At 37.0% G+C, this 22694-nt stretch overlaps 1 pseudogene across 1 annotated transcript in view; it reads left to right on the top strand.

Moving 5' to 3' along the window:
• The window catches only part of LOC147654502 (receptor expression-enhancing protein 3-like), a 263532-nt pseudogene extending 244456 nt beyond the window's left edge, over positions 1–19076 (top strand). The window contains exons 2-8 of the transcript XR_015285288.1: positions 2103–2145; positions 4789–4865; positions 5361–5481; positions 6778–6891; positions 14023–14170; positions 17998–18149; positions 18893–19076. The product of XR_015285288.1 is annotated as a receptor expression-enhancing protein 3-like (transcript). The remainder of the gene's footprint in view (positions 1–2102; positions 2146–4788; positions 4866–5360; positions 5482–6777; positions 6892–14022; positions 14171–17997; positions 18150–18892) is intronic.
• Positions 19077–22694: the final 3618 nt, after the last annotated feature.

Genomic DNA, 22694 nt, shown 5'->3' with positions numbered 1-22694 from the left:
GAAATGTTTGGAAATTGGTGGAGATTTTGTGAGATGTTGCAGGAATTTGGTTGGGTTTTGAGAAGATGGAAGGAATTTTGTTGGATTTTTGTGGAATTTTGAGGATTTCTCTTGAATTTTGTGGGATTTGGAGGAGACTTGAAGAATTTGGAGGGAATTTTTTTAGATTTTGTGGAAATTTGTGGAGATTTTGTGAGATGGTTCTGGAATTTGGTGGGATATTGAGGAAATTCAGTGAATTTGGAGGGAATTTTCTTGAATTTTGTGGAAATTTCCAGAGATTTTGTGGGATGTTGCAGGAATGTGGTTGGGTTTTGAGAAGATGTAGGGAATTTTGTGGCATTTTTCGGGAATTTTGAGGGGCTTTCAAGAACTTTGTGAGAGTTTTCTTGAATTCAGTGGCAATTTGTTGAGATTTTGTGAGATGGTTCTGGAATTTGGTGGGACTTTTGTGGGATTTTGAGGATTTGTCTTGAATTTTGTGGGATTTGGAGGAGACTTGAAGAATTTGGAGGGAATTTTCTTGAATTTTTTGGATATTGGTGGAGATTTTGTGAGATGCTGCAGGAATGTGGTTGGGTTTTGAGAAGATTTAGGGATTTTTGTGGGATATTGGTGGAATTTTCAGCAGCTTTCAAGTATTTTGTGAGAGTCTTCTTGAATTTTGTGGAAATTTCCGGAGATTTTGTGAGATGGTTCTGCAATTTTGTGGGATTTTTGTGGGATTTGGAGGAGACGAATAATTTTTAGGTATTTTTCCTACATGTTGTGGAAATTGGTATAGATTTTGTGAGATGTTGCAGGCATTTGGTTGGGTTTTGAGAAGATTTATGGAATTTTGTGGGATTTTAGTGGAATTTTGTGGGATTTCTCTTGAATTTTGTGGGATTTGGAGGAGACTTGAAGAATTTGGAGGGAATTTTCTTGAATTTTTTGGATATTGGTGGAGATTTTGTGAGATGCTGCAGGAATTTGTTTGGGTTTTGAGAAGATTTAGGGATTTTTGTGGCACTTCCCAGGAATTTTGTAGGATTTTTCTGGAATTCTGTGGGATTCTGAACAGAGTTGAGGAATTTTGAGGAATTTTTCTTAGATTTTGTGGATACTTGTGGTGGTTTTGTGTGATTTTTGTGGAATTTTGTGGGATATTGAGGCGATTTAGGGATCTTGAGGACTTTTTCATGTATTTTGTGGGAATTTGTGGAGATTTGGTGGGATTTTTTCCAGAATTTGGTCGTGTTTTGAGAAGATTTAGGGAATTTTGTGTGATTTTGTGGGATCCAACGGATGTTTTGTGGGATGTTCCTGTGAATTGGTATGGTTTTGAGAAGATTTAGGGAATTTTGTGGGATTTCTCTGGAATTTTGTAAGGTTTTTCAAGGACTTTTTGTGATTCTGAATGGACTTGAAGAATTTTGAGGAATTTTTCTCAGATTGTGTGGAAACTTGTGGTGGTTTTGTGTGATTTTTTTGGAATTTTGTGGGATATTGAGGAGATTTAGGGAATTTTGTGACATGTTCCTGGAATTTGGTGTGGTTTTAAGGGGATTTAGGGAATTTTCTGGGATTTTTATTGAATTGTATGGAAACTTGTGTAGATTTTGCGGGGTGTTTCTGGAAGTTTTCAAGGTTTTGAGAAGATTTTAGGATTTTTGTGGGATTTTTCAGGATTTTTGTGGATTTGTCTGGAATTCTGTGGGATTCTGAACAGACTTGAAGAATTTTGAGGATTTTTTTTTGGATTTTGTGGGAATTTGTGGAGATTCTGTGGGATTTTTGTGGAATTTGGTGGGCCTTTTCAAGGACTTTGTGTGGTTTTGAGGAGAGTTGAAGTATTTTGAGGAATTTTGCTTAGATTTTGTGGAAACTTGTGGAGGTTTAGTGTGATTTTTGTGGAATTTTGTGGGATATTGAAGCGATTTAGGGATCTTGAGGGATTTTTCATGTATTTTGTGGGAATTTGTGGAGATTTGGTATGATTTTTTCTAGATTTTGGTCTTGTTTTGAGAAGATTTAGGGAATTTTGTGGGATGTTCTGGGAATTGGTGGAGATTTTGTGACGCATTCTTATCATTCCATTGGTGATTGTGTTGACTGTCCAGATACGTTTTAGGGATGATCCATGGCTGTCGTCTTCCCAACAGGGTAATCTTCTTTCACAGTAAAGGTTTTAGATTTAAATGTAGCTTTCGAAATGGCACAAGTCTGCCGCCACTCACATTATGGTCCAAGCACAACTTCCTTTCCAGGGTTTTGTGTGGCTCAGAAGCCATCTATGCTTGTTGCTGAATTGATAAGAGCTTTGTAACAGTAAAATATTTTACCCAGCCACTACTTCCACCACAAAAAACCAACCAAACAAAAAGAATAGACATCTTGACTTGTTGTGTAGGTCATGATGCAGAAAATTGGTCAAAGATTATTTCGGGGGGGAAAAAAAGGGTGTTGTGCTGCTTATGGTAATTTAAAAAACTTACGGACTTCAGTGCTAAAAATTAGAATCTAGGCCTTTGAGGAGATTTATTTGTTCTTGCAATTTTCCTTGTTGAATGGAGTTGACTAAGATATTTGAGATGTTTTTTCACTGTATTGCATCAAAGCAATTGAAATAAGCATCTGAAATGTAGTTTTTATGTCTGAACAGACCAGCCTTTTCAAATACTGGCTTCAAAATCCTGACCTGAAAGAATGTGCTTCAGACAAAACCAACCAAGATGAGCTTAACGCTTGGATGCTAGGAAAAAACCCCTCAACTAAACAAATCTCTAATCACTTTTTTTAACATGAAAAATAAAACTTGGTTGAAGATTCTGTTACTTAAAGTAGGTGATAGTGTTCAGTAGTGTGAAATCTGACCTTCAATTTTTCATGTCCTTTTCTCTTTTTTTCTGCTATGAAAACCCCTCTAAGTCACACATGTTCATTTGTTACATCATTGATACTTGTGGTACCTACTGCATTAGTTACTGCATACTAGAATATGATTTGTGGTTTATAGAATCTTTGCCCAGTCCTCAGGAGGTCTCCTGGCAGATCTCTTGTGCCCTCTTGCAAGACATTTATACTATTCCTAGAAGCCCAGGACAAATTCCACTTACACTGTTCTTAATTGGATTAATAGATGTTGATTAAGGAAGGAACAACCTAGATAAATTATATTGGGGAAAAATACAGTCTTGGAAGGATTCTTAAAGGTTGCATTGCATTCTGCTTAAGTTGATGGGGCAAGGTTAGATTTGATTTTCATTCAGGTGTTGACTCTGGTTCATGGAAGGGTCACCAGTCTAAATATCACACGGCCTGTCAGCAATGACTTCAGCTGTTGTGTACATTTGTCTTTGTTTATTCAACCCTAAAATATCTAAATCCTCTGAGAAATTGAAGAATGTTATCACATGACTGAGTTCCTTGTCAAACTGAAACACAGAAAAGCTTTACATTTAAGATAAATGGGTCTCAGGTTCTGACAGAGGAAGTGGTTTTAAATGATAATGCACATCCATGAAATAGGCAGCAGTGTATCATTAGGTTTAGAGTAGTTACTTAAGTCCACTACAAATAAGATTGTTTTAAAAGGGAAGATTAAACCTGAGCCACATCCTCTGTGGGAAGGTGTGTATGTATGTGTATATATATATATATATATATATATATATATATATACACACCTTCAAAGGAATATATATATCCTCCCTTTGAAAGAGAGTACTGTGAATTTAGGGTTCCAACTAGTCTCTAACAGTTGTGGTGGTTTTGTTTTACTGTTTGCTGGTTTGGTTTTTTGGGGGGGTTGTTTGTTTCTAAATGGTTATGCATTGTTGCAGGGTATTTTCCTAGGAATTTAAAGAACATGTGGATGTTCAGTTTGTACAAATAACCAGTGGTGGTTTGCAGTGACCCATTTTGGAAATACATTGCTTTTGGCATCTCCTAGCTTAGGGAAGACAAATGCATAGGAACTATTTCTGTAGTATTTATTCTGAAACATGTAATCAGCTGATGCAACCAAATTTGAACAAATGCTCAAGAAAAAGGAGTGATTATCTTACTTGTTATAAAACAAATTATACTATTTTAAGAACTTTAAGTCTGATTTCAAAGCAATGATATATAGTATAAGCCATAAACAAAAATAGGTTTCTACCTGTAAATCCCTGAAGCATTAACACATAAACTTTTTAATTAACAAGAATTTTGTAGTTCTTGGCATATAAATAGAATTAAAATCTCCATGCAAATGCTCTTTATGTTGCCTTGCCTCCGTGTTAATACCATACCAGTAATCACACAGGTGGAATGTAATGGTAATGTGAAGCTGAATAACACATACTGTGAAATGAAAGCAAGGGATGCTTCACTAATGCTGACTTTCATGTGCATGGTATGAACATATGGTTGAGTGTGGAAGAGAATGAAATAGCTGTTAGTGTTATGGTGGGATTTGTTTTCCATACTTAGGATAATCTACTGATCTCGCACTGGTTTTTTTATATCGCTAAAGGTTTGTAGAGAGAGAATCAAATCTGTGAAATCAACCTATGTGAGCTTGTGATCCTGGTGACACAGCCATTTCATATTGAGCTTGTTGCAGCTGCCACCAATCCTACTTATGAACAGAAATCTTCTGGAATCTTCACCTGATCATTTCACCTGATACCTGGTTTATGAAGACTGAGATACTGTTGAATGTCTTGCCGTGCTAACTCGGAAAAAAATGTACCGTGTATAGTATATTATGTCTAAAAGTGAAATTAAAGCTCTTAGTGAAGATGCTATTTTAGTTTTCAGGTTCGCTGGATGATGTACTGGATTGTGTGTGCTCTTTATATAGTTACTGAAACGATAACTGACCTAACAGTCTCTTGGTAAGACCCTGCTTTTTATGAACTGTAGAGGAAACTATATTTGTTTCTGATGTTTTTGGAGTTGTATTGATTTATTTTATATAAAGAAGTCACGTTAATTTAATAGCCCATTTTACAGGAAAAGATCTTGGTGCATAGATGAACAGCATCTGCTTTCAAATTTGCTATACACTGTTACTTGAAGTAGGGATTATAACATTTCTAGCTCCACTGTAGAAACTGAATACGAGAATGAAACTCTTATAAGGATGGCCTAGAATTTCTCTGTGTAGGAATATATAATGAAAAACAAGCATATTAACTGTTTTGATTGCTTAAATGACAGTCCATAAATCCGTAACTCATTTAATTTCTGTCTGATGTAACTTCTTGTATTTGAAGAATCCTAAATGCTAATATAATTGTGTTTTTTTAATAGATCTCTTTATAAAGATTAGTTACTGTGCATTTTCTACTGCAGTTGTTAATTTTGTGCAACCTTTAACTTGTCTGTAGCTTTCCACTGTACTATGAATTGAAGATAGCTTTTGTTACCTGGCTCCTTTCCCCATATACTAGAGGGACAAGTTTAATCTACAGAAAATTCCTCCACCCACTGCTTTCTTCTAAAGAAAGGGTAAGAAATAACTTCTCAGATTTTTAATGCCTAATATGGAAACAACATGTGCTGAAATAAAAGCTGTTGCTAGATACAGTATAAGAGCAGAGCAGCTTGTTACTGTATTGCCAGGCAGCATGAATTTGGACTAGCGGAAGCAAGTGCACATGATTGTCCATGTCTATGCTTTTGTTTAACTTGCCTGAGCAGACCAGGTCCTGCTTCCTATTAACATGAGAGTTTCGTGTGCCCTGCTCTACTTGATGCACTCTGAGGAGCCCAGTTAAGTGGAAGTGATGCAGTTTAACTTTCTACTGCAAGCATGTGAATGTATGAACACAGCTTTACTAAAAGCTGTTAATGTTAACATTTTTTTCTAGCATAAATGAGGAATAACACTCCTCAGGATGATTGACATCAATGACTTTTTTTGGTTTGCAAACTGACAAGAGGAGAGACTTGTTTAAAGGGTAAACCAGTCTGCAGCAGTAAATACCCAAACATAAAAATAGCCAGAAGATGGTTTGCTTTAATCAAAGTATGACAGGGACACAGCTCTGCTTAGCTCTTTTTCAGCATCCTGTTTGGATGAGGGGAAAGAGCAATTAGCAAAGGTCTGAAGACAAGCACTGAGAAACCTCACACTACAGAAAAGAGCATTCCTGAAGGTCAGTGCTAGGCTTGGCCTTTATTAGGTAAAGCAGGTAGTAAGATTGTCACTGATAGGAACAGAGCAAGTATCTTGACATTCTGAATGTTGTGCAATAAACAACTTGCAACTTTGTGAGCTAGAGGGATACTTCCCTGTACTCTCCAAACTATTGGGAAGTACCTTGCAGTCTTTATCTTCAACTCCAGGCATTTACCAGAGCTGGAGATAAATGTCGTAACTGTTTTGTCCTTGGTACTTAACTATTTCAAAGCTGTGGGTTTGGAAGTTCTTTGCAAGTTGACTCTACCTTTCTAGGGAGCTGACTGAGTTCTTCATGTAAGATGATGTTATTTCTTGAAATGCATGATATTTCTTGAAGAACTTCTGTCCAACAAGTTAAGCTTACACTCTCTAAGGAACATTTTGCAACGTTTCTGAGCTGTACTGAAGTGATGTACTTTATCTTCTTGTTTGACCACATATAATAATTTTTTTAATGAGAGAGTTGTAATGAATAAAACACCTGTATACAAAGATATATCCCATTAAATATTTTCTTAAATATTTTTCTGTCTTCCTTTACTGATGGGAAAATAATACTGTGGGGTAACTTTGCTCTCTTATGAACAGCCCTCTAAAATTTAAATACGTTTTTCTTTTAGGAGATTGATGAGTACATTGTCCAAGCCAAAGAAAGAGGCTATGAGGCCATGGTGAATTTTGGAAGGCAGGAGTTGAATTTGGCAGCAACTGCTGCAGTGACAGCAGCTGTAAAGGTAAGTTTCTGCTTGCATTAATTGCTTTTGAGCTTGATATCAGTGTCATTGCACTGGGGATTTACCACTCTTATATAAAAAAGATAAATTCTGCAAGTGTATTGAAATCCTGGGACACAATTCAAGGCTTGCAGCCCTCTTCTCATAGTACGTTTGTTGTTTTTTTGTTTAAGATGGCTTGCAGTTATTTCTTGGATTATGAGGATCAATTTACTCTAAATTCAAAAGTTACCATTCAGTTTTCTGTGCAGGCTTTTAACATAGATGTCCATTGTTTCTTTTCTGTCTGTGTTGTGCTTTCTTACTGGTAAACAAACTTTTTAAAGGACTTCTGGCTTTTCTGCTGTTTTTCTCCAATCATCCTGAGGTAATGCCACATAATGAATTTAGGCATGAAGGACTACTACCATCGATAAAAATTATCTTGACACAATTAACCTGTTTGCAACTTGAGTGAATTATTAAATTATTATGCTAAGCATAAGCCTGCCTATTGGTGTTTAGAATACATTTTCTTTGCCATGGATTTGCCATTAAATTATGAAGTAATCTGTCATTTTTTCTAGATTACCTTCCCGCAAAAATTCACTACCTTTAATATTTCAGACGGCTCTGGGTCTAGAAAGACAAAATACAGGCTAATATGTAAGATTGTAACCAATTTGTGCACCACTGAAGGGAATATACTTCAGACCATGTGTATCCTACCTAATAGTAATTCAAACCAAAACACACACACACACACACACACGCACACACACAAAAAAAAAGAAAAAAAGAAAAAATAAAAGGTATAGAGAGAAAAAGTTGTATGTCCAAGTGAAATCACAGGTTTAAGGCAATCATGATTAATTTCTTCCTGGGAATAAATGGAACCATTGTGCTCATAGTAACAGCACTGAAAACCTGAACACTGTCTGTAGATAACAGAAAACAACGAAGAGATCCCTGCCTGTCAAAGTCGAGTATGTACAGCTGGCATTAACTTAAATGTCTGGGCTTCTATGTGAACTTTCTGCATTAGAAATAAAAGACATTCCTAAAAACTACACTTTTACGTGCTACCTCAAAAAGCTTTGGAAAAGTAGTCGTGTATATCTTGTTTGCTCATTTTCTCTGTTCTTAAAGATGCATGTGGCTGGTATAGCATTGTAACTTTTTGTTTTAAAATATGGTCATAATGAGCCTAAAATACTGAGAAAGTGATTGCATTTGATCACTGTGGGTTTCTTCTTCATTATTCAAATTCTTAATAATGCCTTAAGACATGAAATAATTTTGAATGCAATAGAATGCACCACCAAAGGAATTAAAGTATCCAGAGTGAAAATAGGTTATTTAAACAAGCCAAGGAAACCCAACAAGCAAACACCCAAAGTGCTCTATGGGGAAATCAAGTTTAATTGCTAAATGCTAAAATTCAAGTTCTTTGCATTACAAATTTATTACAAGAAGTGCCTGTAAGGATTCCTAGGATTTGTGTGTGTTCTTCATGTTTGGCTATGGTTGGATATTTCTGTGGTAACTTTTAGGGTGTAACTGAAGTACTGTAAAATAAATAACACCAATATCTCCTCAATCTTTTCTGAAATAATGAATAACTTTTTCTGAAATGTCTATGTTTAGACTTCATTGCTATTCAGCTGTGACTCGCAAGATGCCTGCTCTTTTTGTTAAAACTTGTTAAACACGCTCATGAATATTTGTACAGAATTAGTTCAGTGCAGATCAGATGCTTGCGAAAAAAAACCACCACAATACCAAGACCTAAAATAGGCACGATTTTTAAACAGATGAAAGAGAAGACTCACTGAAAAAAAAATAAATAAAATCTTTATTTTGGCATGTTAAGCCTCTTATGTTTGTCATTCCAAAATGCTGAGCATGCCTGCTTCATGCAAGCAAATGGACACAATGCATGCGTTCTTGATTTTGTTCCCTGTTTTTCAAGAGTTAACTGCTGCCTCTAGCAGGTGAAATTATTATCCCTTCACCAAGAGCTGGTGGAGCATGCTATATGATTTCAGGAATTGAATTGAAGTAGTGGGATCAGGACACACTTTCACCACTATTCTTTTTTTTTTTTTTTTTTAAATAGACATTAGACACATACTTATTCTGACATAGCAGATCTCAAATTAGGAGAGGGGGAGAGGCTAAACATGTGCAAGATTAAACCTATGTCAAAAGACACTAAAGTGTCCAAGAAAACTGCTTATAGTGACTTTAGGAGGGTGTTAAAAATGGCTTGGAAACTTACTGAAATATTTTGAATATCAAATGTGGAAGAGAGTGATTTTCTTCAAGGGTTGTCAAAGGAATAGGGGATTACCATTAAAAGGTAATGCTGGCTCTGTTAGGGAGGTTGGAGCAGCCAGCCAGGTGAGTCTACTGAAATTTGACATAGATTTAAACCCTCTCCCCTATAGTTAAATTTAAATGTATTTGGCAAGAGTATTGACTTATAGCTTACATTCTCATACTGTATTTTTAGCTGGTACTAGTTAGCCACTGGTCATATAAAATGTAGTGTTTCAAAACCTACTAAATACATGAGCAAAATAGTGTTAAATAAGCATGTCAGAAAACAAATCTTTGTGAAATCCTGATTTCAGGAAATTTAGAGATGATAGTCTGTGCTGAATTTGTATATAAGGAAATTTTTATTAGTTAAGGAATCAAAAACAAGATACCTCAATAGCTCAGTTGTTTATGGATTTGGGGGAATTATATTCACAGCGCTTAGGTTCCAGTGCTACATCTCATACTTGGATACATCTCATACTCCTCTGTTTTTCAGGTCTTCTGAGATGATGGTTACCTCTGTGTTTCAATTTCTGCCAACCCATGCATTCAGATTTCTTGAGCTACTAGTGAAATCTGGTGTCTTTATCATTATGAGCAGGGGGACTGCTAATTAAGCTGTGAAATACTCGGGGGGTATTTCACAGCTTATGGGATTACACAAATAGTGTTAATTTGTAAAGTGTTATTGGTGATGATAATATGTTTTGAGGGCTGTGTTTTCTGAATGTGTTCTAGTCATCCTGAATCTGCTGCCCTTTTGCTAATTGACTGTTATTCTCCTGGCCTTGCTCACACTTCCCCTTGTTCTCACTCAGGACATGGCAGAGGAAGGAGGTATCTTGCAGCCAGCTGTGGCACACAGCCAGTATCACTATGGGGAGCAGTACTGCTTTCATCCTCCTCCCTGCTGGGACAGCCTGTCATGCTGCAGAGGTTATTCACGGGACAGGAGTCCCTCTCCACGTTGAGAGGGAACAGAAGTCATTCCCTGTCAGCTTGGATTGGATCAGGGAGAGAAGAGCTGAGAATGTGGGTACTGCATGCTGTAGAGTCCATTGAGAACTCGTCCAAGGGAGGCAGGCAGCTTCTGTCAGTGATCCCGGCCAGTGGGGGGTGCAAGTCCAATTTAAAGAACAAAGAGTCCCTGAGGCAGACAAAGTGGTGTTTGTTTACTTCCCTGGGTTAAGCATACAGACTGTAAAAGCACATGCTCAATAACAGAATAGAAAATGTAATTTCATTTATGAGGGTCAGCTGATGAGACTGCATACTAATAACATACCAGAGGCTGAGTAGACTTGAAAGGAGACCCTTAAATAGGCTTTATTTATTTTTAAAAATTGATTTAAAAACATATTATGACTTTAATTGGTCACATTGGTCACTGTTAATGAATGTGGACTCCAAAAAATGGTTAGTATGTTTTAGGAAATGCTATTGAATAATGAAGAAAAATCATTCTCAAAGACTTGCATTTTCTTTAAGACAACACACAGACTTCACAGTTCATCCCTCTTCAGTGTTTGCATACATAGAAATTTCAGTGCTAAGTTGTGTGATTTTTTTAAAATTTTTTTTTTCTTCCCCTGGCATTGTAAATATATGTGTCTCAATCTTTTATGCTGTAATTTAGTCACCAGCCTCTGGCCTGAGTGCAACCTAATGTATACCTTCCTTACTGGCAGGAACTGTCAGTATAACTGGCCACCAGTGATAACTGCTCTGCCATCTTCTCCTGAGCAGCATCTTGGAGTGTGTATATCTGCGGAGAGCTGGCAGCTTCTGCCATATCCATGGCATGGGAGTGGAAGCAGGAGGTCCTCTTCTGCTCCACCTACAACTGAATTTCAGTTTTTAGGGCAAACATGTTGCTTTCAAGCTGTAACTCTGACCTTTCAAACAAAATATCAAAGCTCTTAAAGCATTATTTTAAATGTCAATGTTACTCTCACATTTCCTGCAGTGGAGAACATTTAATCACACATTTCCTGCAGTAGGAAAGAATTTAATATTTTTCAGCCAGACTTTTATCCTAAGCTGATAGTAATCCAGATCTTCACAGAACGCTTTGCTTCAGCAGAAAGCAATTAACAGCTGCTTTTGAGCGTGGGGGTGGAAGAATCTTAAGTCTTACATGCAGTGTAAGCACAGTGATATGTACACTCCCACAGAACACCTTGAATTTGTCCTTCAGTCTATGCAGTGGAGTTAAAGTAGATATCAATCTTGATTTGGCTAGACTGGATGTTCCCAGGGGTGGGATAGAGACTGGAGGCACTGTAGGGAGTATCTATATAGGGTTAGTATGTGTGATGGGGACTGTCCGGTTGTTGTGCAACTCCCACTCCTACTGTGACTCTCAGGCATGTGTACTGCATCTTTATTTGTATACATATCCTTTCAAACTTCTCAATGCTTTCTGTGTGTAACTGTGTGTAACTTGAGTAAAACTTTCCATCTTGGCAAGTAGTTCTGAAACGAAGGGCCCATTTACGTCCTCTCTGAGGCGCCACAGGAGCTCCAGCTCAACCATGCAGTTTGGTTAAGGGCACAATGTTATTTTATGGCACATCCTTGACTTTTTTTTTCCCTTTGAAAAACAAAATTCTGTATCCAAAAGCTTCACTGGAAAATAGGGTTGAATGTTCCTAGCTTGGATCTAGTCCTTTATCTACAGTGGAATAAGAACTACAGGCTTGTAATGTGAATTCTTAGTATTTTAGTTGTTATGTTTAGTTGCTATACAATTTCCAAATGTCTTTTTGTAGTATATCACATGATGAATGAACTTTCTGGGCAACTAAACAAGTGTCTTTCTATACTTCTGCTGCTGGCCAAAACCAGCTTCTGTCACTATTTTAAGTAGACTCTTCACATTTGGTGAGTGGAATTGTGCTGAATTTGTATGGATTCTGCTGTGAACCAACTAGGCCCATTTTACATATTCACCAGCATTCAGTGACTGAGACTTAAGTCCTCTTCAAGCATTGGACATGGACTGATGAACAGTCTTTATGCTATAGCAGAGTAATGTATATACTGTAAGCTGTTACTTGTCAAAAGAAGCAGTTCTTTCTCCAGTCCTCTTCTCCATGTCCTAGCAGCTGGTAAAGTATAGCTGGTTTCTGATGTATTTTACTTGAAATGCTTTTCAGTGCAAGAAGTGGAGTAGTGGAAGGGCAGGATTTTTTCTGCCTTAGGAGGAACCTTAGGAGACCTGTCTTAAGCCATTTTGGGGAAATCAATTTGACTTCATAATTTCTATAACCTTTAATACAGACACTGTACAGCATTCATAGGGCATTTTTAACTCAAAGGCAAGCTGTACTTAAGTTTTTGAGAACTGAGTAATCATACAAGTTTGTAGAAAGAGAGAGAAAAGTTAAGGCTCCTACTTCTCTCACAAGAAACCTTTTCTTTGTTATTGTTTGGTGACAATGTATGAATGGTGGAGTAAGAATTATAATAGGTTTCTTGTGCTTAAATAGCACTCTGTTCACTATGTTAATTTTATATACTGTACTAATAGCTAGTCATTAGAAAATTAAAATTAGGTTTCAGCCACTTTTCCCTCCTGCCCTTTGGTACCCAAGCAAACTCAAATAGCTTTCATTCAATTGTCTCTTCACTTTACATGGCTATTCTTAGCATGGAATAATTCAGTATGCTGGTCTACCAATGGCAAACAGTTGTTGTCATAAGTGCGGGAACAAACGGCTGTGGCCTGCAACACCAGAATTGCCTTCTGCTGGTGCTGTTGCAGAAAAAGTTGTATGGAATTGTACCCAGGTTTCTGCTCCTGCTAGCTAACATGCTGATCAAACAAAGAATTTTACTTAAAATCTTCATTTGTAAGAATGAAATTAACTATTTTAACACTTGCTTGAAGTGGAATTCATGCACAGGCTTGTTAACCTTTCCCTAAAATGGTTATTTTTTGCCTTCTGCCAGAGAGGGAAGAATAAGGTGTTATTTTAACATGACTTTGAGTACTTTACTCGTGGTCATATTCTTTTAGTTGCTTGTGTAATAAATTAATCTTTAATGCTTTAGTAGTAACATCATCTAATGTAAGATGAAAGAGCTGCTGGATGACCTTTCTTTCCAACAGGGAAATTTCCATATGTTCCATACAGAAAAGAAGTGAAGACAATTGGAGAAGGAATACTTAATGTTCATATGTGATTAACTATTCTCCTGTGTAGCATTCGATTTTGCATTGGTATTATGTCAGTGAAGCTATACTAGTAAGAGAACTTGCTATCCTGTAGTCCAGACTGGACCTCTTTGGTTTGTAGTTTCAAGTTTCTGTCAACTGGAGCTCCTTTTGTAGTGCTGCCAGTTTCTCAGTTATTTGAATTAATGTTACAGATTGTATTTTTAACATGTTTCTCCTTCACTTTATTCAGATTTGTGGAGGATAAAATATAAAATAGCAGAAGAAAACTATCTTCAACCATACTCTTTAAAATGCAGGTGTTACTGTCATGCTACCTTGAGCTGCTATGCTTGAAGTTAACATTTCTGATGTGTGTTTCTTTTAAACACTTGCCCTCGCCCACGTCTTTATTTGCTCTGATTAAAGGAGTGAAGTGCAGCATTTGTAATTAAGCTGCTAGCATGTGTAACTTTGTCATCTGCAAGCAATGTACAGTTAAGCATGGGTAAAAGTAATACCTAAATCAGATGTAAAGCAGCTGCATGTGTATGTTCAATGTATTTTGTTGTGCAGCAAGGAAGCATGGGCTTAAACATCTTAACCCAAGCTGAGCAGCAAAGTTAAACCTCTGCCTGGTTTCCAAAGATACTGTTGTTGTATTTCAGAGCCAAGGTGCAATAACTGAGAAACTGAGAAGTTTCAGTATGCATGATTTGACTGCTATACAAGGAGATGAGTCTGTTGGACAGAGACCTTATCAGACATTGCCAGAAGCTAAAAAGAAAACCAGAGCCTCTGCAAGTGAATCTTCAGGTATGTATCTTTTCTTTTCCCTGCCTAAAAGAACAATTCACCCAAAGCAAAAGTGGAAGAGCAGAAATGCATTTACCCTCTTTCTAAATGGAAAAGGCCTCAAAGAACTCCAGTAGACTTAAACAGAGTACACTCAAAGTAAATTATGGCAGTTCAATTCTTCCTGAATGACTTTCTTCTCTCATCCACTCCCAGTGTAATCACACTGTATTCATTACTCCTGTCATTGCCAATTGGCAACAAGAACTTATTACCAAAGTAAAACTTAATTGGAAGTCAAACGTTATATGATTAAGTAGTGTTTCTGTGACAAATGTAAAAGAAGTTAAACATGAAAACATATGGAAGCTCAGTAAATAAAAGAGAAAATTAATAGAAATTACTTCACCAGGTGTCCTGGGGTGACTTTATGATACTAGTATTCCCAATCTCCTGCTTTATAGATTAAGTTCTTCACCTTTAATATTAGCTTTGAGAGCCAGGGAAGTTAAAACTGCTGGAGGCTGATGGGAGTTTTTTCTCCGACCAATAACTAGCTATTTCTGAGAACTGACAGTGGTTTTGACCATTGAAAAGTGAGATCAACCTGTGAACACCTACTTTAAGACCTAAACCTGAGAATTTCTTGTTCTCTTTGGTTTCTGGCTTTTGAAGAAGTAACAGGTTCCGGCTCAGCCTCCTCCTCCACCACAGCAGGCCAGACAAGGTCGCGGAGGGGAGTGGCGGGGAGGTGAGCAGGCCCAGGCCGGATCAGGCCAGTTCCCCTGGCTCGGTTGCAGTTTCTGCCACTGCTGAGTTTTACCAGAGACTGCCAAGTAAGGAGAGGCCATCGCAGACATCTCTAGCCACCGCTCTGGCAGAGATAAGAGAACCACCTACCAGGCCTGGGCAAGATTTTAACCCTTTCATTACCCAGATGAGACTTGCAGATTAATCCTTTTTTCCAGAGAGAGAAAGTGATCAGCATGTAAAAGAGACCCTATAAACTATCAAAGATAGTGAAGAAAGGAATTAAGCCTCAGAGGAGGTAGAGAAAGAAGAAGATGCTTTAATAAGCTGAAATATTTTTCTGTTAAAGCTATGGAGATGGACAGTAGTGTTCTGAAAAAAACTTTAATTCATGACAGTATATTGGGAGGAATGGAGTGTTTCAAAGTGAGGATTTTGAGCAAATGGTGAAGTGGTTGTGGTACTGTGAGATGCTGGAACAGAGGGGGAGAAGTAATAGTTGAAGATTTGCAGCCTTTAAGAGGCAAAGAGAACACTTCTGTTTCCAGAGTAGCTCACAGAGACACATGAAGAGAACTTTTGCCTTTGAATAACTCAGCCTTAAAAATGACATCCCTAGACTCATTTGACGCATAACACACCTCAGAGTGATGTGAAGCGAGAGGAGAGAACCGATGGCAGAATTTCCAGGCAGCTGGCATCAGAGCTATAAAAGAAAGCTATAAAAGAAATAGTTTTCTTGTGAGAAACTCCATAGGTAGCAGAAGAAGACTTCTGTTTCTCTGCAAAGACTGATGAAAAGACTCTAGCAAGAATTGGGACTGTTTTAAACAAAAGAGTTCTTTTTGTCTCTATGTTGTCATGTGAACAAGGGAATGGTTGGGTAGTGAGCCAGAAAAGGGTTGTTCTGGAGGTTTTATTCTGGTTTCTTATTCTTGTAGTTTTTGTTAATAAACCTTCTTTATTCCTTTTAAGTTTTAAGCCTGTTTTGCTCTTGTTCTAGTCCACATCTCGCAGCAAGAAATAAGTAAGTTTTCTAGTGATTTTTTAGTTACTGCTTTAAAACCACAACACCAGGTTTGTAGTAATAGATCAAAATGTAAAATTGTATATGGTGATACGAATAATAAAGGCATCAAGTTGTCATAATAGACTGATGTCTATTAACACTCAGACGATGGTGTGTGGTGATCAATATATGGTCTTGTTGAAAGATAGTATTATTTCATTATTATGTTACATATACTGTTATTGTCATCATCACTTTGCCCTTGAGCTTGTGATGCTTGAAGGAAGGTTTTGCTGAAGGTCTGCTAACTACGTAATTTTTAAATAGCAAGACTGTGATGTATAGGAACTGCTGTTTCCCACAAAAGAAGTGGGTCTGGGCTATTTCTTTTCACCTAAGACTGTCATTCCTTCTCATCCCTCCATTTTGGGGATGGATAGCATTTGTGGGGTCCAAGGAATTTCATGAATAGTGTGCTAGCCCATTCTAAGGAATAGGTGACCAGCTGAAGGGACCTAATCTGAATTGGAGTTTCCAGAAGGTATCCTGTGCAGGGCAGAGTGAACTGGAGCCTCTGGCTAGAGAGAAAGCCAAGAATTCACAAAGAGCTGCACTAGAGATCATGTCACTGCAGCTGTTGTGCAGGATCTGTTCCTCAGTAAGAGAGCATTATTTACCTATCTGAAATAGCTTTAAAATGCTCTAATTTTTTTAAAAAAAATTCTTCAGTTTATACTATATAAATAATCACCGATTGTGAGATTCAATCTCAAATGTCAAAAAGCTTTCTTACAGCTAGTTGAACTTAATTAATCTTTTCTGGTCCTGGTCTCATCTAGCATACACCTCTCATGTTTTCTTTGAATTTTCTTCAGCATTAGGAACTTAAAAAAGATCAAAAGTACACATAGATTTAGGAACACTGTGTAGCAATATTCTCTTGTGCTGAGCTGGATCTTATTTTTTGTCTGGGCCAGGAGTTCTCTGCAAATTGATTTAAAAGGCCTAGCTGTAGGATGTGGATTGTAGGATGATGCTGAGCTGGCAGTGCTCTTGCTGTGAAAAAGGCAGATGGGATGCCGATGCATCAGGTATTACAAATGCAGATAAAAAAGTATTGGTGTCACTGCAAACACTGCTACTCTGAAACAGAGAAAGAGATGTGATTCAAATCTTCTGTGTTGAAAAAGATTAATTGAAACTGTACTGGAAGCAGAGACATGTTGCCTCTAAAATGGCAGAAGAGAATGACCGCATGTTTGTCTCAAGTAGCTGTGGAATGGATGATGTGATTCTAATTTCTAGGGAAAAAAATTGATGAAAAAAATTAGATAAGCCTAAATAAAATATTGGCTTAAGATAAAATGTACACAGGTCATTGATAAAATTTGGTTTAGAGTCTAAAAGGTGTTCCTGAGTGTTACCGCCAGTAGATTCTGGGATAAAAGAAGTGTTCAGTGGAGGAAGGAATCAGACTGGATTTGGTAGCTTTGCGATAGGTCTGTGGTGGAGATTCGGGGCTGTTGGACCCCAAGGAGCTTTCGGAGTGTATTTTTAAGCAGTTAGTGCCCTCTAGTGAGAGTCTTCGGTAATAATCTTGGTCCTGGTTTTGTAGTATGTTAACAACTCTTAACAGTACTTTGGTGTGTTACCGAAATGAAAGAAGCTTTGGTATTAAAAATGCAGGAGGATGAGTGTATGAAGAAAGATCCTATGAATGCAAGTCATCAAATGGTTTGTATTGGGAGGGATCTTTAAAGGCTTATTATAAGTGTAACCACCTTCTCATGTGGATTGTGTCCTAAAATCTTAGGTACTTCTTTAGATAATAACTCAAGTTTTTGCAGTTCAGTGTAAAGCAGAAGATGTCAGCAAACTTGTGATTTCAGTCTTGACAACTGAAGAAGCACTGCATTACATACATGTGGAACCAAGTGGCAGGATTAGAAGCACCAAACTCGTGGCAAAGTAGATGTTTCTGTTTTGAAATAAGCACATCATCTAAAAGCATAAATCACGATAAAAATCGCTGCTTTCTTAGAAGTCAAAAAGTTACAGCTACTATTTTTTAAATATTTTTTTTCTAAAGGTTAGAAAACCCCACTGGAAAAAAATCCTGGAGATGATAAAACAGATGAAGAGATGGAGGGGACACATTCGGAGGATGAAATGTTCGCTCCGAGAGGCCTTCGCAGAACTCAGAGTATGAAGTCTGTGAAAACTATTAAAGGCCGTAAAGAAGCAAGTATAATCCTGGTTAATTGAGTTTGTTCTTTCAGTGTATATTGGCATTATTCTTAGTGCAGAAATTTATTTTTATTTTTAATATTGGAGAAGTTGTCAACAATAACTGGGTTCCAGAATGCTAAATGGGGAAGAAAGCATGTGACAACAATATCTAAGTTTGGAGCTTTTGTAGTTTGATGTGTTTAGGGGAAATATATGTATGAAATTAATGAAGCAAGGAGCAAGGGAGAGGAGACGAAACAGACTCTGTATTTGAAATGCTAATTTTGGCACCACCAAGCCTAATTTCAGGAAGTGTTCGCCTTGAAAGGGGTATGGATAACAATAATATTATCTGTGTGTTGTGCACACTTAAACATCTGCTGTTTAATAGATAAAGAATATTCAGAATTTTTTAGTTGCCATAGACAAACAGCCTGACTCTTTGTGATCTACAAAGAGAAGATCCTACTTAGCATCCTAGTGCATGCATCACAAAATTTAAAGATACTCCAGTATAAATCTCTGTGAAGTCTCATAAAAGTTTTTGGGTCATTCCAGGAAAACAATTGATACTTACTCTTCTTGCCCAATTCTGTTGAAACTTTATCTTATTCAGTCATAGGTAGATTCTCTTAGTGAAACCGGGTGTCCAAAGCACATTGGAAGACATTTGCTAAATAGGATTAGTGGGGAGGTGAATCATATTTCCATTTCATGTGACTTAGTACTTCATTATAATTTTGTTTTCCCCTCAGATACGATACGGATCACTAAAATACAGAGTAAAGAAGAGACCCGTTGTATACTTTTACGTGTACTGCACAATTCCTGCAAGAGCAACTGCTGTACTATAGTAACTTGAATTCAAGTGTTAAAGATCTGTGTACAATGCCTAGAATGAGTCTGTATGAACAGATATGGTAGGACTTGGTTTTGTGAGCCCAAGTGATCAGATAAAGTACTACTCTGTTTTTCTATAATTGTGTCATGTTTAGATTTAAATCTGGACAAGTTACAGCATGGATTTCAGCACTCCTTAAATAGGAGTAAAATGAGTAATAGGAAATACTCCTTTGCCAGAGGTATTGAACAGATTGAAATAATTGCAAATCAAATTGAATTAAGAGAAGCTGTAAGTATGTAGAGCTTGTGAAAATTGAACCATAGTGTCCCCAAGTTTACACTGTAAGATAAATATACTTGAAACATTTTTCTGAACTACAATTCCTGAAAAGGCCTTTGTGTAATTTTTAAATGTACAGTTTAAAGGACAGTGGGTGATGGTGGGAAAGGAAAAGGAAAGATGAGGTAGGTAGGATACATCCTTAACTTCATCATTTTGTGTCATATTGCCAAGCTTAGCAAACTGGGGTACATACAGCACTTTATGCAAAACTGTATAGTTTTGCACACTCTTAATGATTTACAACTGCACGCCATTTTAGTGACTTGCTACATAGGCTAGAGTTACATTTTGAATGCCAGCAATTCTTGTATTTCATGATATTTTTAAAATTCATCTTGATTCCTTAAGTACACTTAGGATGCTGTAGATATCTGCTACTAATGATATTATCAGGTGCCTTTCTATGTATTACCGGGCTGCGTAGGTTTTGTGGTTTTGGGGTTTTGGGTGGTTTTTTTTGTTTGTGGGTTGTTTTGTTCGTGTCTGTCTTCCTCCATCTAAAGAGATATAACATGATTTAAGTCAGATTTTGGTTAAAATTGTGGTAAGTAAAACTTGTAGCAATTCCAGTGATGCACCTCAGGGATCTTATCAGCCCATGAGCTGTGTGTTCAAGTCATGCTGCCGTAAAGTCATATATGATAGGTTAGTCAGGCCCTGGTTTAGTTTTGCTCTACATTGCTTTAAGAAAAAATATATTTTTATATATATGTACTTTAGAACATGTATGAGTGTATATTTCATACTATATGTGGATTCTAAGATGGTCTGTGTAGTACTTTTTTTTTTATTGCTAAAGTTATTACTAAAATATTTGCATATAAATAGCTTCTTCTAAAGATCTAGTTGATTTAGTGAATCATTTTATAACCTAGAATCCCATGGCATATCTACACAGAGATTAATTTTGAAATGACTTTCAATGCAGTGATTTGTCAAAATTACTTTTTTAGGTCACCTTTGGTATTATTTTCTGCAGTTCTGAGAATTAGACTGATTCTAATTTTCTGTGTGACTATATTTCTACTGTGGCTTTAGGGAGAAACAACCCATTTCTTGCAGATAGTACTTTATTATGTATCTTTGGGACAGACCTTGTGACTTGCCTCAAAGAGAACATAGCATGGATTCCTCATATCCTTCGATCTCTGACTTCAATCCTCAGACCTTCCCCCAGGTATTGACAATCATCTGCTGTTGGTGGTGTTGCTCTCTAGCTGTGGGAAATGTCTGCAAGCCATGTGCAAAGCTGTGCTCAAAATGCAACAGCACTTAGAGCATCTCTGAGGAACCTCGGTGCTTTAGTGAGAAGTCCCAGCAGGCCATGTGTGATTAGAAGGATGAAGTTTGCAATACTTTACTCAGAAACACAGTTTGATACCAGAAGACAGGAAGGCTGCTGTCTCTCAAATGAGTACAGTGCAAAACTCCCATCCCCTAAACAAAACTGTACCTAGTTATCCAGCTTTTCTAAGGAGCTGTAGGCAAGGAGTGATCAAGAAAAAACCTCCCTGGGAGTGTGGGACTTCTGCCCCAGGAGTGTTTGTGCTTCTCATCTGTTTCCCTGAGGCTTGTCTGTATGTTAAGGTACATAAGAAATTGAGGAACCTAGAGCTCTTGTATTTGCATCTCACCAGTCTCTGAATAGTAGACTAACCAGGGCCTGAGATGGACACTCTTACTGTATAGCTGAGCATTTGCTGACACATTTTTCTATAACTAATCATGCTTGTTTTACCAGCAAGCATTGCAAAAAAAGATCCTCTTTCTACAAGTCATAATCCTGCATGAAGGAGTAGGGTAAGCCATTTTTTCAGAATTACAGTTCCTGTTACAAGTTCATGTAGATCCTGTTTGGGGAGTTGTGTTTTTACCCCATCTCTAGGACTAGAGATCATTGAAGTATTTTAGGCTCTACCACACTCATGTCAGGAAGTTGCTCTATGTGTCTCTATGTACCTGAGGCTGTAACTTCTGGCAGACTTAACTTGCCAGCTCAGTAGTGATAAAGACTAAATAAACACTCCTCTATCTGGAACTTGCATGGAATTAGGAAAACTGGCAGTGTTATTAATATTCATTACTGTTTGCATAAAAATGTACTTCTTTCAGATCTTACATGACCAAATCTTCAATGTTTTCCTAGCTGTTGTCTTCATTCTAATAGCCAACTCTAAAAATATTTTCTTTTTATATCTCAGACTGATTTTGATCTTTGAATTCATCCTCAGACTTGTTCACTGGATTATCTTAATTTTTTTCCTCTTACTGTTCATTGTTAGCTGATGCTAACAATGCACACAATGGCATGATTAGCTTTCATCCCAGTGATACACAGTTCTCCTTACTGAATTTAGTTTAGTTTGGGTTTGAAATATTACAATCTTTTAACTTTAGTTACAGGAAATTTTCAAACTTTTCTTGCCTTAGCAACTGCAGAAGTCATCTGTCTAGCTCTTACAGGAAACTTCTTGAAAAAAATGTTAAAAATTGATGTTTATTATTCATTGTGGGTTTGGAATGTAAAATGTAGTTCATGCCAAATTATCTAATCTTCTGAAAAAAGTGTTTTCTGAGAACTGACTGACTGCCACCAACAGGACTGCTGGTGTACTTAAACAAAGACTTGGGGTTTAAAAGTGTTTTAAAGGAGAATATGTATTTCCATTTAAATCGTATAAAGGTTTGAAGCCTTTCCAAAATATATCTGAACTGACGGCTCTCTTAGCAAGAGCCTACTGTACTTCTAAAATACCCAGTCTGAGATGAGGATTAAACTGGTGGCCTCAGCTGCAAATAAGCTTAGGCTGGACTTTGATTACAATGTAATTGCCAATATTGCTAATTCCTTTGCTATGTGAAACTCACCAAATAATATCCAATATACATTTTGCAAAATATAATGAATTTTAAAATAGAAGGTAACTTAGTAAAAGAGAATGGTGGAGAAAATTCTGGGCGCATTCAACGTACTGTTCATGACAAAAATATGTTTTACTTTTGGTGTTGCTTTCATTAATGGGAAGTTGGTATTTTAAGGTATTTTTTCTACAAAAATGTATGTGCAAAGGCAATACTTTAACATTTTTCAAGAACTTATACTGTTAAATGCTACAAACCACAGAATATACATTTGGACTGAAGGTAGTAGCTTTAAAAAAATGCAATGTAAGCTTTAATTTTTATATTATAGTAATAACTTGCTGTCAACTTGTTTACATATTTGTAGGATGGAAACTTCATTATGCATTGACTTACCTTGATGCTGTCTTTAATAAATACTGCTTTGAGCAAGATGCAGTGGATATTTTATTATCTGAATTACTATTATAAACCTAGTCACTATGTAATCTGTATTCTGTTACTTATTA

Source organism: Cyanistes caeruleus, chromosome 3, assembly GCF_971803275.1.
Source record: "Cyanistes caeruleus chromosome 3, bCyaCae1.hap1.1, whole genome shotgun sequence".
In the NCBI taxonomy this organism is placed as follows: Eukaryota; Metazoa; Chordata; class Aves; order Passeriformes; family Paridae; genus Cyanistes; species Cyanistes caeruleus.
This window is presented reverse-complemented; position numbering and strand designations above follow the sequence as displayed.